Source organism: Sorex araneus, chromosome 5 (genome assembly GCF_027595985.1).
Source record: "Sorex araneus isolate mSorAra2 chromosome 5, mSorAra2.pri, whole genome shotgun sequence".
NCBI classification, from domain to species: domain Eukaryota; kingdom Metazoa; phylum Chordata; class Mammalia; order Eulipotyphla; family Soricidae; genus Sorex; species Sorex araneus.
This window is the reverse complement of record NC_073306.1, coordinates 29,484,434-29,499,311: the sequence shown is the minus strand read 5'-3', so window position 1 is coordinate 29,499,311 and position 14,878 is coordinate 29,484,434. Positions and strand designations below refer to the sequence as shown.

At 44.7% G+C, this 14,878-nt stretch overlaps 1 protein-coding gene across 1 annotated transcript in view; it reads right to left on the bottom strand.

The window, feature by feature from the left end:
* TESK2 (testis associated actin remodelling kinase 2) overlaps nucleotides 1–14,878 on the bottom strand; it is a 118,356-nt gene that overhangs the window by 15,938 nt on the left and 87,540 nt on the right. The window lies entirely within an intron of this gene.

Here is a 14,878-nt window from a genome sequence, read left to right as displayed (position 1 = left end):
TGGTTTCATCCCCAGCACCACAAGGAGCACCGCCCCCTGGAGCACTACCAGGAGGAATGCCTGAGCACATCCAAGAAATGGGATTCTATTCGTAAAGGAACAGACAGAAAAGGAAAGCCAAACAAGAATGTCATCATGGAAACCAAAAAAGGAAAACATTCTAAAGAGGAAATGAATAAATAGTATCAAATACTGTAGGGCCAGGTAAGATAATTATGCAAAGTGCCCATCAGTTATGCAACTAGGAAGTCACTCCAGAGCTAGAGCCGTCTCAGTGAAGTGGCTAAGACTAGAGTAAGGCATAAAGGACAAGGCGATGGAGAAGCTGTTCTCTTTCAAGAAGCCTGGCTGTTTTACCATTCCCACATACCCATGAGGACTGCTTTGTTGCTTTTTCTGTTTTGGGTTTTGGTTTTCAGGCCTGTAGTACTCCTGGCTCGGTGCTCAGGATTGACCCCTGGCATATTATTACTATTGAGTGATGACAGACTCTTTGGGAGCGGGGGTTGGGGTGACAATCAGTGATGCTCAGGGGCATTTCCAGCATGGTGCCACTGTTCCTAGCAGTGCTTGGGGAACTGGTAGGAAGCAAGAGAGCTGAAATTTAGTACAAAGGACGCACAGAAGTTAAGCAACTTGCTCAAGGTTACCCAATTATTAAGCTGTAGCACCAGGGCTCAAGTCCAGGTATTCTGGCTCCAGAGTCCATGCTCTTTACCACGACATTACAGGAGAGTGAGAAGCCACCATGCATGTGTTAGGAAGCTTCATGTCTTCATTGACTGGAGTTCAACATTTTTTTTTTTTGGTCAGTTAGGTTAATGAACTGACTTAAACCTTACAAGATCCTCCCACTCTTTCTTCCAAGGAAGGAAGAGGGGCAAAAGCCTCTAAGCCTAGCTGGCAGAAATACCTCTGGACTTAATACCAGAATCCCAAAACTGGGAGGCCGCTCTCGTGACTGTGCAACATCATATGCTCTTTGTTACTGACAATAGAAAACATACGATCTAATTATGCCATTCTGACAGGTCTGACTGTTGGGGGGAAAACTCCAAATAATGATAGTGAGTTTTCTGTCGAAAATTGAATGTAATCAAAGTAAGGAGAGAGTAAAGTGAAAATCATTTGCCACACAGGCAGAGGGGGAGTGGGGAGGGTATGCAGGGGTTCTTGGTGGTGGAACACGTGCACTGGTGAAGGGACGGGTGTTTGATCATAGTATGACTGAGATCGATCCTAAAAGCCCTGTAACTTCTCACAGTGATTTAATTAAAAAAATAAATAAACTATTAATTTAAAAAAAAGCCTCTAAGCCTAAAATTAAGCTTAGTTATCTGGGGAGAGTCTGGGAGGGTTGGGGTGGTAAGATGCTGAAATTATCAAAGACTGGAGAATGTAATAGGATAGGAAGCAAGAGATCAAGGCTGTAGTGATCAGAGTGATGGTACAGTGGGTAGGGCGCTTACCTTACACGTGGCAGACCCAGATGTGATCCCCAGCATTCCCTATGGTCCCTCAAGCATCTCCAGGAATAATTCCTGAGTACAGAACCAGGAGTAACCCCTGATCATTGGTGGGTGTGGCCCATCCCCCCAAAAAATAGGAAATTTAATATAGTTCTGCCTCCTTCCCCCTCCTCTCTTCTTCCTTTTTCCTTTTTTTGGCTTCAGGTCCATGCCCAGCAGTGCTGGGAAGTTATTCCCCACACAGTCCTGAGGAGTTGCTCAGGTGTTGCTGGGGTCGATGCAGTGCTGGGATCAAACCCAGATCTCCCACGTGCAGAGCTTGTGCTTCAACCGAACAGCTACCTCCCCTGGTCTTACAATTCTATCTTTTTCTAGCCACTTAAATTTGGATAATATACTAATAATTCAATTTTCTCACCTATAAAGTAGGCCTGATCATTCCTGACCCACGTAATTTACAATGCTATCATGAGACTCTAAAGAAAATATATGAAGGTGCACTGTAGCACTATCATCCCATTGTTCATGGATTTGCTCGAGTGGTAACGTCTCCATGGTGAGACTTGTTGTTACTGTTTTTGGCATATCGGGTATGCCATGGGTAGCTTGCCAGGCTCTGCTGTGCGGGCGGGATACTCTCAGTAGCTTGCCGGGATCTCTGAGAGAGGCAGAGGAATCAAATCTAGGTCGGCCGCATGCAAGGTAAACGCCCTACCTGCTGTGCTATCGCTCCAGCCCATATGAAGGTGCTTATATAAAAAAACTCAAGTGCTACATTATTTGAAATTGCTTGATGTAGTAATGCCAGTAAGAGCCAGTTGGGGGCAGCACTATGCAGCACTTCAGATCCTTGGATGCTCATCAGCTTTGACCAGGCAGAGAGGCAAGCTAAAAAGGGAAACCTGTCAATCTGCTTTATCCCTACTTGATAAGGATAAAGGAGGCATGAGGGTCTTAGCACAGCTTTATCTCTTCACTTGTTCAGTCTACCCAAGGTTGAAATTTAAGGTGTCCATTTGCTATGAAGAAACTGAGCTTACAAACTTGATGCTACCGGAGCAATGAAGCTAACATCCAATCCTTTTGACTTTGAGGCAAAAAAGGTGTGAAGAGGGGCTAGAGTGGTAGTACAGTGGGTAGGGCGCTTGTCTTGCACGCAGCCAAACTGGGTTCAATTCCTGACACCACATATGGTCCCCTTAAGCACTGCCAGGAGTGATCCCTGAGCACAGAGTCAGGAGTAAGTCTTGAGCACAACGGGGTATGATCCCCCCCCCCAAAGCAAACAAACAAATCAAACAGCTGTGAAGAGGCAGCGGTGGTATGACTTAGGAAGCCTGCATGCAGGAGTCAGTGGGTCTCCTAGCTGGACACACTCTATGAACCTTGCAAAAACACATGTCTACTAGGCTCAGTCGTGCTTCTGACGCTGAGAAACAGACCAAAGCAGAAAGCTGAGAGCAGAGGAGAAGGAGGGACAAGCGAGGAGTCACACCTCCCTGCTATGCTTTGGTTTGTCCGGAACAGAAAAGGCATAAAACAAGACCAGAGACAGAGAACAAACAGAGTTTACTGGGTTTTGTGTGTGGTTCGGTTTTGGTTTTGGACACACCCAGCAGTGCTCAGGGCTTACTCCTGGCTCAACTCTCAGGGGTCACTCCTGATGGGGTTTGGGGGACCATTTGATTTTTTTTTGGTTTTTGGGTCACACCCGGCAGTGCACAGGGGTTACTCCTGGCTCTTCACTCAGGAATTACCCCTGGCGGTGCTCAGGGGACCATATGGGATGCTGGGATTAGAACCCGGGTCGGCCTCGTGCAAGGCAAACGCCCTACCCGCTGTGCTATCGCTCCAGCCCCTGGGGGACCATTTGAGTTGCTGGGAATTGGGCTGGGGTATCCACTGGAGTTTATTTTCTGCCTTTGGTTAATGCACCAGTGGGGCTGATAAGTCTCAGGGCTCTCAGAAACTACAACTTCTTGGTTTTATTTTTTTAATTAATTAATTAATTTATTTTTTTGCTTCTTGGGTCACACCCAGCAATGCACAGGGGTTACTCCTGGCTTTTCACTCAGGAATTACTCCTGGCGGTGCTTGGGGGACCATATGGGATGCCGGGGATCGAACCCAGGTCGGCCGTGTGCAAGGCAAACGCCCTACCCACTGTGCTATCACTCCGGCCCCAACTTCTTGGTTTTAGAAAACCATTGCATGGGGCCAGAGGGATAGAACTTGCACACAGCTGACCTGGATTCAATCTTCGGTACATATGGTGGTCTCCTGAGCCTGCCAGGAATAATAATCCCTGAGTGCAGAGCCAGGAGTAAGCCCTGAGCACCACCAGGTGTGGCCCCAGCCCCCCACCCCCCAAAAAAAAACCCCAACTTTGCATTTATGAAGAAAGGAAGTTTGAGACCTGCCAAAAGGAAGATTTTGAAATGGCTACTCACTCAGTGTGCCCATTAGCCCATTAATTGGGACATTCACTTCCCTACAAGCAATTCAGGGGTTGCAGGCTCGCATGGTGCATCCTCTGAACAAATCCCCCAGGGGGTAGAAGAAACAGGCATGTTCATTTGTCTAGGAGAGGAGAATAGCTATTTTGCTTTTATTTTTTTTCACAGTACTATCCCTGGCAGCCTACAAAACCACCTAAGGCATTGGCAATACATGAAACAGGCTAACAGAAAGAGAAAAAAAAATATTTATTTATTTATTTATAGGGCCATACTGTGCTCAGGATTAAACTTAGGGCTCTGTACACGCTGGGAAGGTGCTCTACCACTTGGACTCCATTCTGATCTCCTCAGTGGTTCTTTAAACTTTCAAGTTGAGAAAATCATGTATCAACCAACCAAAATTATTACCCGGTAGCTTTAATAAGTCTCTGTGACTGTTACTTAACTTATACCTACTTCCTCTGCCTCACAGACTACTAAAATATTACAATACAGTTTCTACCATTCATGATTAATAATCAATTTCATTAAAAATATAGCCCCTCCCAAGCCAGAGAGATGGTACAGGGCATGCAGCCCATCCCAGCTCAATCTACAGCAATGCATATGGTCTCCTGAGCAAGGCCAGGGGTCACCAAAGAGCACAGAATCAGGAATAGCACCTGAGCATAGTCAGGTGTGGTCCAAATTGCAGCCCCCCCAAATATTTTAAATGCTTTCCTAGGAAGCATTCAAAAAATATGTATTGTTGACTAGGCAATATTACACAAAAAGATCATATGCCAACATCTTTCTGAGTATCAGTTGAGGGAGCAGAGAGGCAGTTTAATGGGCTGATTGCGTGCCTTGTGTGCAGGAGGTCTGAGTTTGATCCCTCACACCACATGATCCCCCTTAACATCACTAGGTACATTCCCTGTACACCTGGCCCCACTGGGTGGCCCAGTAATCCCTGGTACCACAGTGCCCAAGCAGCACCACACCTTGGGCCCTGGCATTAAACTACATCCCCAGTTGGCTAAACCATCTGGGAGTACCCACAGGCTCCTGACCACCTTGGAGACCTCAAAGTAATAAAAATCAATCTACAAAGGTGATATACTCCATCCTGGAGTCACAGGCACCCCAGTTTTGGGTGTGTAACTTCTCTCCCTTTACCTGTTGGCCTTTCTTCTCTCTCTCTCTCTCTCTCTCTCTCTCTCTCTCTCTCTCTGAAGAATTTCATATTCTCCTAGAACTAATATCTTCCTCCAATAAAACTATTTTACTAAAAAAGAAAAAGATTACCAAAGGTGGTGGTGGACATGGTGTGGTAACACTGAACCCCAGAAATATAAACATCAGAGCCAAAGAAATAGAACAAAGGTAAAGGCACTTGCCTTGTATACAGTCAACCTGATTTTGATCCCCTGTGCCCCAGAGGATCCCCTGAGTGCTGCCAGGAGTGACCCCTGAGCACACAGCCAGGACTAAGTCCTGAGAGGGAGGAGAAGCGGGGGAAGGGGAAGTCAACTTTGCCTGAGGAGTTTGGAAAATTTCGGAGTAACGTGAACTGAATCCTAAAAGCTAGATAAAAATTGTCTAGATTTTTTTTTTTAAGAGCCCGGCAAGGTACCGAGAGTATCCCGCCTGCACAGCAGAGCCTGGCAAGCTATCCGTGGCATATTCAATATGCCCAAAATAGTAACAAGTCTCACAATGGAGACGTTACTGGTGCCCTCTTGAGCAAATCGATGAACAATGGAATAACAGTGCTACCCTATGTAAAGTCTAGATAGACAAGAGCAGTTGACTCTGAAAAGTTTAGATGTTGGGACTAGAGAGATAGTAGCACAGAGAGTAAGGCCTTGCACATGGTCAACTCAGATTTGATACCCAGCACCCCCCATCTCCCCCCCACCTCCCCCCATGCAAACACACACAAAGTTGAGATGGGCTGTAGAGAGCAGCAGTGCAACCCACACTGCAGAGTAAAGAATTGGAGCCAGAACTCAATACCTCTATCTCAAACCACAACACCCAAAAGGAGAGAGAGAGCAAAAGGGAATGCCCTGCCAAAGAGGCAGGGTGGGGGGAGGGTGTGGGGTGGGGGTGGCGGGAGGGATACTGGGATCATTGGTGGTGGAGAATGGACACTGGTGGAGGGATGGGTACTCCATCATGGTATAACTAAAACGCAAGCACTAAAGTTTGTAAGTCTACAAATGTACCACATGGTGTTTCACTAATAAAAAATAAAAAATAAATAAAAAGAATTAGGGGCAGAGTGATAGAACAGTGAATAGGGTGTGTGTCTTGCATGTAGCCAATTTGGGTTAGATCCCTGGCATCCCATAGGGTCCCCTCAACCCACCAGGAGCGATCCCTGAGCAAAGAGCCAGGAGTAAGTCGTAAGCACCATCAGGTCTCCCCACCCCCTCAAAAAAAAAAACTGCCTAGAATAGAATCTCACCAATAGTACTGAAGTAACAGTATATAATATTAGCCTATTGTAAATATTCAGTTAGTTGGTATATAAAATGCTTAGAATGACAAAGTTCTCAATATAACTCAATTATTATTGATATTATTTTTATTAGTGTAGAAGTTCCAGAATACCAAGATGAAACATCTATATTTATGTTGGCAGGCCATGGGATCACAAAAGGTTTATAAAATATAATCTAATCTGTTACATGCTGCATTTTATCTAAAAAAAATTATGTTCAAGTCCTATTTGCATAATTGAGTTCAGATGATGTTATAATGGAGTAGGGTGGGCCCTTAAGCCAGTATGACTGATACCCTCATAAAAAGAGAATACACAGGATTAGAGAGATAGTATAGCAGGTAGGGTTCTTTCCTTATTACAGCTGACCTGGGATTGATCTCCAACACACTATATGGCCCCTGAGACCCACCAGGAGTGATCCCTGAGCACAGGGTCAAAGTAAACCCTAAGCACTTCCAGGTAGAGGTGTGTGTGTGTGTCTGTGTGTGTGTGGGGGGGGGGGACACATGACACAATGGCACAGGTACACAGGAAAATATAAAGTAATGATGAAGGCATAGATTTGAGTGACACATACACCTATAAGCCAAGGACCCACACCAAATGTTAGGGAGAGGCAAAGAAAGATCTGATGACCCTGAGCCTTTAGAGAGGTTGTGGTCTTGTCAATACTTTGATTTTGTACTTCTTACATATCTTCAGATATGTAAAAGAATAAATTTCTGTTGGCATAAGCTACACACATTGTGACACTCTGTTATGGCAACTCAGAACCAAAACAACAGTCAAGAAAGATTCTGGTACGGGGCTGGAGTGATAGCACAGCGGGTAGGGCATTTGCCTTGCATGCGTCCAACCCGGGTTCGATTCCCAGCATCCCCATATGGTCCCCTGAGCATCGCCAGGAGTAATTCCTGAGTGCAGAGCCAGGAGTAACCCTGTGCATTGCCGGGTGTGACCCCCAAAATAAATAATTAAATAAAATTTTTTTAAAAAAAGAAAGATTCTGGTAGAATGATAGAGGAGGCACTAGATGAAGGTTTGAAGGGTATTGTAAGTCCAGAGGAGAGGGATCAAAATGTCTTTCTTACAGTGTCCTTATGGACACAAAAAACTGAGCTAGAGTAAGAAAATACAGTGACTCTAAAGACTTTTCCAACTGAGTGACAAGACCAAGTGACAAGAACCAAGAACAAAATAGCAAAGATAAGCAGATTTCAAATTGAGGTGATCAGAGCAGCAACAGGAAAAGATCCTGGGATCTTCTGTGCCATCAGTAGATCAGAAAACCAACAGAAATATGTGTTAATGCCAGAAAGCTAAATTGGGCGGGGGAGGGGGCAGAAAGATAGTACTGTAAGGTACTCGCATTGCATGTAGCCAACCAGGGTTCCATTCCTGGCATCATGTATTACCTGAGCATTGTCAGGAGTGACTCCTGAGTACAGAGCTAGGAGTAAGCCCTGAGAACTGCCAGGTGTGGTCCAAAAACCAAAACCAAAATGTCTATATTCTTTCCAAAAGACCAAAAACCTTGGTTCTTTGGATGGGCCATGTCCAGAGGAAGGCCTGGGCCCCGACCTAGTTTTCACTGTAGCCCAACAATGCCATTGTGCTGGCCACTGTATATTTGTTGGTTGGCTCCAAACACAAAGGCTAGCAGACATCCCATCCTGCTGGCTTGCTTTATAGAAGAAAAGAAAGCTTTGTTACTGCCCTGGGTAATTCCAGGACAGGCATCTCAAGAGCGCCCTGTGGGAGGTTTGTGCTCCAAAGGAGCCTCCTGTTCTCAGCTCGAGGTTCCACAGTCACTACAAGCATATATTCATATATCTGCCAAGGCCCAGATCTGCCACAATTTGGTCTCTCCTGCAGGACGCTTCCCAGGGTCAGCTGGATTGAAAGTCAGTAGTTATAAGCTGATTGAAAGATAAAAGGAAATCTAAAATATGTTTTTAGAATATTTAAATTCTGGATCGGAGTGACAGAACAGACAGTAGAGCATTTGCCTTGCACACTGCTGACTTGTGTTCGATCTCCAGCACCTTAAATGATCCCCCAAGCACTGCTGGGAGTGATTCCTGAGTGGAAAACCAGGAGTAACCCCTTGATTATCATTGGGTGTGCCCCCCCATCAAAAAAAAGGAATATTTAAATTCTGGGCAAAGGACATGGCTCAGTGGTAGGATATGTTTTGTATGCGGAGGACCTTGGTTCAATTACCAGTACCACATAATAAACAAATAATGCAAATCCTCATTGTCAGAGGGATGGTAAAGTACTTGCCTGCACACAGCTCACCTGGGTTTAATCCCCAGCTCTCCATATGGTCCCCTAGCCCACCAGGAGTGATTCCTGAGCACAGGAGTAAGTCCCAAACACTACCAGATATGCCCTCCCTCAACAACAACAACAACAACAACAACAACACACACACACACACACATAAACCAAAGCCAAAAAATTTAAATCCTACACATCCCTGCCTTCATATAAAATGCTTATCTACTACCCAGAATAGACTTTTTATCCTTATCAGCTTTGCTAATTTTCTTTTCCTTCGAAACCCAGATCAGAGCTAGAGATAGAGTACAGGAGTTAAGGCACTTATATCGCTTGTGACCAACCGAGCTGGATCCCTGAAACTGCATATGGTACCCTGGGACCACCAATAGTGATTCCTGAACACAGAGCCAGGAGTAAGGCCCTGAAAGTGTGGTGCATCCACCCTAAAAAGTACAATCACTTATCTGATTTTGGAAAACATTTCCTGATATCCACTCCATACTCTGTACCACTTCAGCTACCTGTACTCTGTCACTATCATCCTGTTGCTCATTGATTTGCTCGAGCAGGCACCAGTAACGTCTCCGTTGTGAGACTTGTTACTGTTTTTGGCATATCAAATATGCTATGGGTAGCTTGCCAGGCTTGGCTGTGCGGGCGAGATACTCTCAGTAGCTTTCCGGGATCTCCAAGAGGGGCGGAGGAATAAAACCCGGGTCAGCCATGTGCAAGGCAAACGTCCTACCCGCTATGCTATCGCTTCAGCCCACTACCTGTACATATTTCTATATTGTTTGTCACATTGCACTAAACCTTGATAGCAGGTACCAGGTCTTTCTCAAACTTCTAAGTCTAGAATCTAGTGAAATGAGCAATAACTATGAAGTGAACAAGAGTAAGAACATTTAAACAAATGGAGACAGTTTTCAAGTGCCCTCTTTTAATTGGAATTCCTCTCCCAATTCAATCATTAATGTAAGTTAAAATAAAAAACAGAAATGTGCCTTAAGACTAATTTTCTGGGGGCTGGAGCAATAGCATAGCAGGTAGGGCGTTTGCCTTGCATGCAGCCTACCCAGGTTCGATTCCCAGCATCCCATATGGTTCCCTGAGTACCACCAGGGGTAATTCCTGAGTGCAGAGCCAGGAGTTACACCTGTGCATTGCTAAGTGTGACCCAAAAAGAAAAAAAAAGAATAATTTTCTGGGGCTGGAGTGATAGGACAGCATGGAGAGCATTTTCCTTGCACACAGCCAACCCGGGTTCAATCCCAGGCATCCCATACGGACCCTCGAGCATGCGAGGGATAATTTCTTTCTTTCTTTTTTTTTTTTTTTTTGCTTTTGTTGGGTCACACCCAGCGATGTTCAGGGGTTACTCCTGGCTTTGCACTCAGGAATTACTCCTGGCGGTGCTTGGGGGACCATATGGGATGCCGGGGATCGAACCCGGGTCGGCCGCGTGCAAGGCAAACGCCCTACCCGCTGTGCTATCGCTCCGGCCCCATCGAGGGATAATTTCTGAGTGCAGAGTCACAAGTAACCCCTAAGCGTCACTGAGTCCCAAAATGCGAGAGAGAGAGAGAGAGAGAGAGAGAGAGAGAGAGAGAGAGAGAGAGAGAGAGAGAGAGAAAGAGAGAGAGAGAGTGAGTAAGAGAGAGAGAGAGAGAGAGGAGAGAGAATAATTTTGGGGGCTGGGGAGATAGTACAGGGATTAAGATCAGGCATTGGCCTTGAGTGAGGCCAATGCCACTTTGATGCCCTGTGCCACATGGTCTGCCAAGCATGACTAGAAACAACCCCTGAGCACAGAGCTTCAAGTAACTTCCAAGTACCATTGGTGTGACCCAAATCTTCTCTACTCGTAAGATTCAAAGATGTATGATTAAACTCTATCCCACAGATTGCGGATAAGAGACCACACCTGGCAATACTCAGGAGCTACCCTGGGCGCTGCACTCAGGAATTACTCCTAGCAGTGCTCGGGGGAACATATGTGACTCGAGCATGGAACCTAGATTGGCCAAGGCAGGGCCAAGCACCCTACCTGCTGTACTATTACCCCAGCCCCCCACAAATTTTTAAAATTCTTTTTGGGGAAGGTGGGAGCTCACACCTGGCAATGCTCAAGGCAGGGACAACTCCCAGTTCTGTGCTCAGGAGCCTCACCTGATGGTTCTGGGGAACCATATGTAGGACCAGGATTCAAACCACTGTGCAGCTGCAGTGGCGGCAGCATGACGCAAGTGCTTAACCTCTGTACAATCTCTCCAGAATGTTTTACTCCTATAGGTATGGCCCAAAAGTAAAAAAATTATTATTTCAAAAATGTTTTTTCTTTGGAGGGGTGGGGTTATAACCAGCAATGCTCAATGGTGACTCCTGACTCTGCACTCAGGAATCACTCCTGGCAGTGCTCAGGGGACCATTTGAGAGGCCAGGGATCAAACCTGGTCAGCCACAGGCACATCAAGCATTTTATCTGCTGTACTATACTATACTATACTATACTATACTATACTATACTATACTATACTATACTATACTATACTATACTATATCTCTCCAGCCCAAAAGTTTTAAAAAATATTTAATTAATTTAAAAAATCAAGATAATAAGACTTTTTCCTTTAACCCTATGAAGCTCTACTGGCAATGAATGGTCCCCAGCAACCAAAAATTCTGACTATGACTTAATTTCAGGCCCGAACTCCTCACTACTCCATTTAATGTTTTCCTATTTCAAAATTCATAACTCTATGAGCAAAATGGTCATGGGTACCATGTTTAAAAGCATTCTTTCAGGGGCTGGAGCGATAGCACAGCAGGTAGGGTGTTTGCCTTGCATGTGGCACGTGATTCGATTCCCAGCATCCCATATGGTCCCCTGAGCACTGCCAGGGATAATTCCTGAGTGCAGAACCAGGAGTGAGCCCTGTGCATCGCCAGGTGTGACCCAAAAAGCAAAATAAATAAATAAATAATAAAAGCATTCTTTCAGCTAGCTTGCTCCCATATTGACACCCCACACCAGATAGATTCAGACAGCAATTGATGCTATAACCAGGTAAATGGACTCAGTATGAGCAAAGCAATCTGCAAAGGAGGACAGGGAATCCAGGGCTCATATATGCAAAGCATGTACTTTATTACTGAGCAGCATCTCCAGCCCATGTTCTCCCACTATTTTTCTTACTTAACTTTTAAGTCTTAGTTAGCCGAGCCTCATGCATGAATGAAGTCCCACGGAACCCAGATAATGTGGAACTTTGTGACCTTGGACTTTGTGACCTGGGACTCTGGACTCAACGGGACCCGGAAGCAGGATCCTCTGCCTGCTATCCCCTAATCTCTGGTGACCCAGGGATCACACCCATAAACCACACCCTGTCAAACCCTGCTGGCACCAGATCTCAATGGCTGCTTCTCCTAGACCGGAGTATAAAATGAGGCCCCCATAGCCATGCCACCAGACTTCATGCCAGGATGGTTTCACTCGGGGCACCTCAGATGGGGATGGTGAGAACCCTCCCCGCCCCAAGGGACCCAGCCCTGGAAGCTGACCTCTACTACCCAACTGCCACCACGCTCCAGGCTGCTTTGTGAACTTTGAGGCTGCTTTGCTGTTGCGCAACATGATAAGACACTTCCTACCCATTTTCCATAATTACCACACCATATTTGATGGAGTTCAGACAGTAGGCAACAAATCATAGAGTAATATATATATATATGTGTGTGTGTATATATATTTATATATACACATATGTGTGTATATATATTTATATATACATATATATGTGTGTATATATATTTATATAAACATATATATGTGTGTGTATATATATATATGTATATACCTCTCGGAGAGCCTGGCAAGCTACCGAGAGTATCCCGCCTGCACGGGCAGACTGGCAAGCTACCCGTGGCATATTCGATATGCCAAAAACAGTAACAATAGGTCTCATTACCCTGACCTTGAAAGAGCCTCCAATCGTTGGGAAAGACGAGTAAGGAGAGGCTGCTAAAACCTCAGGGCTAAGAGAAATAGAGACGTTACTGGTGCCTGCTGGAGTAAATTCACGAACAACGGGATGACAGTGATACAGTGATACAGTTTAAGATTCCACGTCAGGGGGCCTGAGGTGGCAAAGCACCTGCTTTGCAGGCATGAGTTTACAAATTCAGTCCATCGCTCTGCCCCACATATGCCTACTACAACCCTTCTTATGCCGCCAGGGACCCCTGGCACTACAACAAAGTGTACAATGCCCATCACACCCATAACCAGTTATGTGACTTCTAGTCATCATAACAACAAAAATGCAAAGGGAAATTAAGAAATCATTAACTGATTAAATTTTCATTTCAATGTAGTGGCTTTTTTTAATGAACTCCCCACATCAGTAATATCCCATGGTCTATTATTCTCATTCTCTTTACTTTCATAATTCTCAATTTATTTGAATATTTATGTCTCTCCAATATTCCAATTGCCATATCTATAAATGACTCTCCCATATCCCATATTGCCAGTTACATGCAGATTGGGATCATTTTCTTTTTTATCACTAGCAAGAAAGGATCAGCAGGTGATTCAAGAGGAAGTAGGGGTTAGGTAAAAAAAAAAGTCAGACTTCTTCAAGCACCACCTTTCCTTTTTAAAAAATTCTCCTCTGGGGCCAGAACAATAGTACAGAGGGTAGGACATTTGCCTTGCATGAAGCCAACTCAGGTTTGATCCTCATTAACTCATATAACCCCAAACTTGCCAGGAGTGATCAGTGAGTACAGAGCCAGGAGTAAGTGCTAAGCACCACAGCGGTGCCCACTTCCTCATAACAACAACAAAAAGCTAACATGGGAAGAACTGACCATTTTGCAAGTTGTCTTAGAGGAAATTCACATCTAAGACCTGGGATTGCTTATCAAGTCTGTTCTGTCGTATTATCCCATACTACTGGCAATTGTTCTCCAAATACCTATCCCTATGAATATGTACCTGTAGGAAAAGAGAAGAAATAGACACATAAAAGGGGCTGGAGCAATAGCACAGCGGGTAGGGCGTTTGCCTTGCACGCGGCCGACCCGGGTTCGATTCCCAGCATCCCATATGGTCCCCCGAGCACCGCCAGGAGTAATTCCTGAGTGCATGAGCCAGGAGTAACCCCTGTGCATCGCCAGGTGTGACCCAAAAACCAAAAAAAAAAAGAAATAGACACATAAAATACAATGGTGTATTCCAATTTGAATTGCCTACATCCCATCTAGAGGGTGTAATTCATGTCCTTACTTCAAAGGACTGGGTCTTCTCTAGAAGCCCGTGTACTCTTGAATGGGATACCAGGCTAAGAATTTATTCTGAATTCTAGTTGTGTATCAGAATAACTTCTATAAATACAATCCATGTCAGGGCATCACATAAGACTTTAGTTCAATAGGGTCTTATGTGAGATCCTGCCAACGTGTACACTAAAAAAAAATCTCCTAATTCTGGTAAACAGCTATATTCTAAAACTACACCATAATTAGCAAGGAAACTACTAAAATTATTTAAGCCAAAAAATGCAACTGTTTATTCAATCAACAAATGTAATAAGCAGCTCTCATTTGTCAAATGTTAAGAACCAACGGATGTCAGTGTAAACAAAATAGGCTTGCATTCAGGAGTTTATAGTATATGTACACAAGTAACCAGTCCATTAACATCCTTCATATTTATAATTGGATTATGGGAAACAAATGGAAGAGTATCTAAGCAATCTTGGAATATAAGGAAAGGCTTCCCAGTGAAAGTACTAGCTGTGTAAGTAGCTGGCCATGCCAATAAGAGGGGTAAAAGGTCTTATTCCAGCCAGAGGGAAGAGTTGATACAGTCTCAAAGGTGCAAAGGGTCATATCCCTTTTGTGGAATTGAAAGAGGTCTGTACATTTCTGGTGCAGAGTTGAGACAGAAAGCAAAGAGGTCAGAGATGTGAGCAGTGAAGACTGAGATTAGCAGAGAGAGTAAATAGGATCAGATGTCTTACTTTATCCTTAGGGTAATGAGGATTTCTATGCAGAATCTATGCGGGGGGGGGTGCAGGGGAGGGGGGATCAATGTGGGGGTGGTGATATACAGATTTGTATTAAATAGTGATGTTTACTCTTTTTTTTTTTTGCTTTTTTTGGGG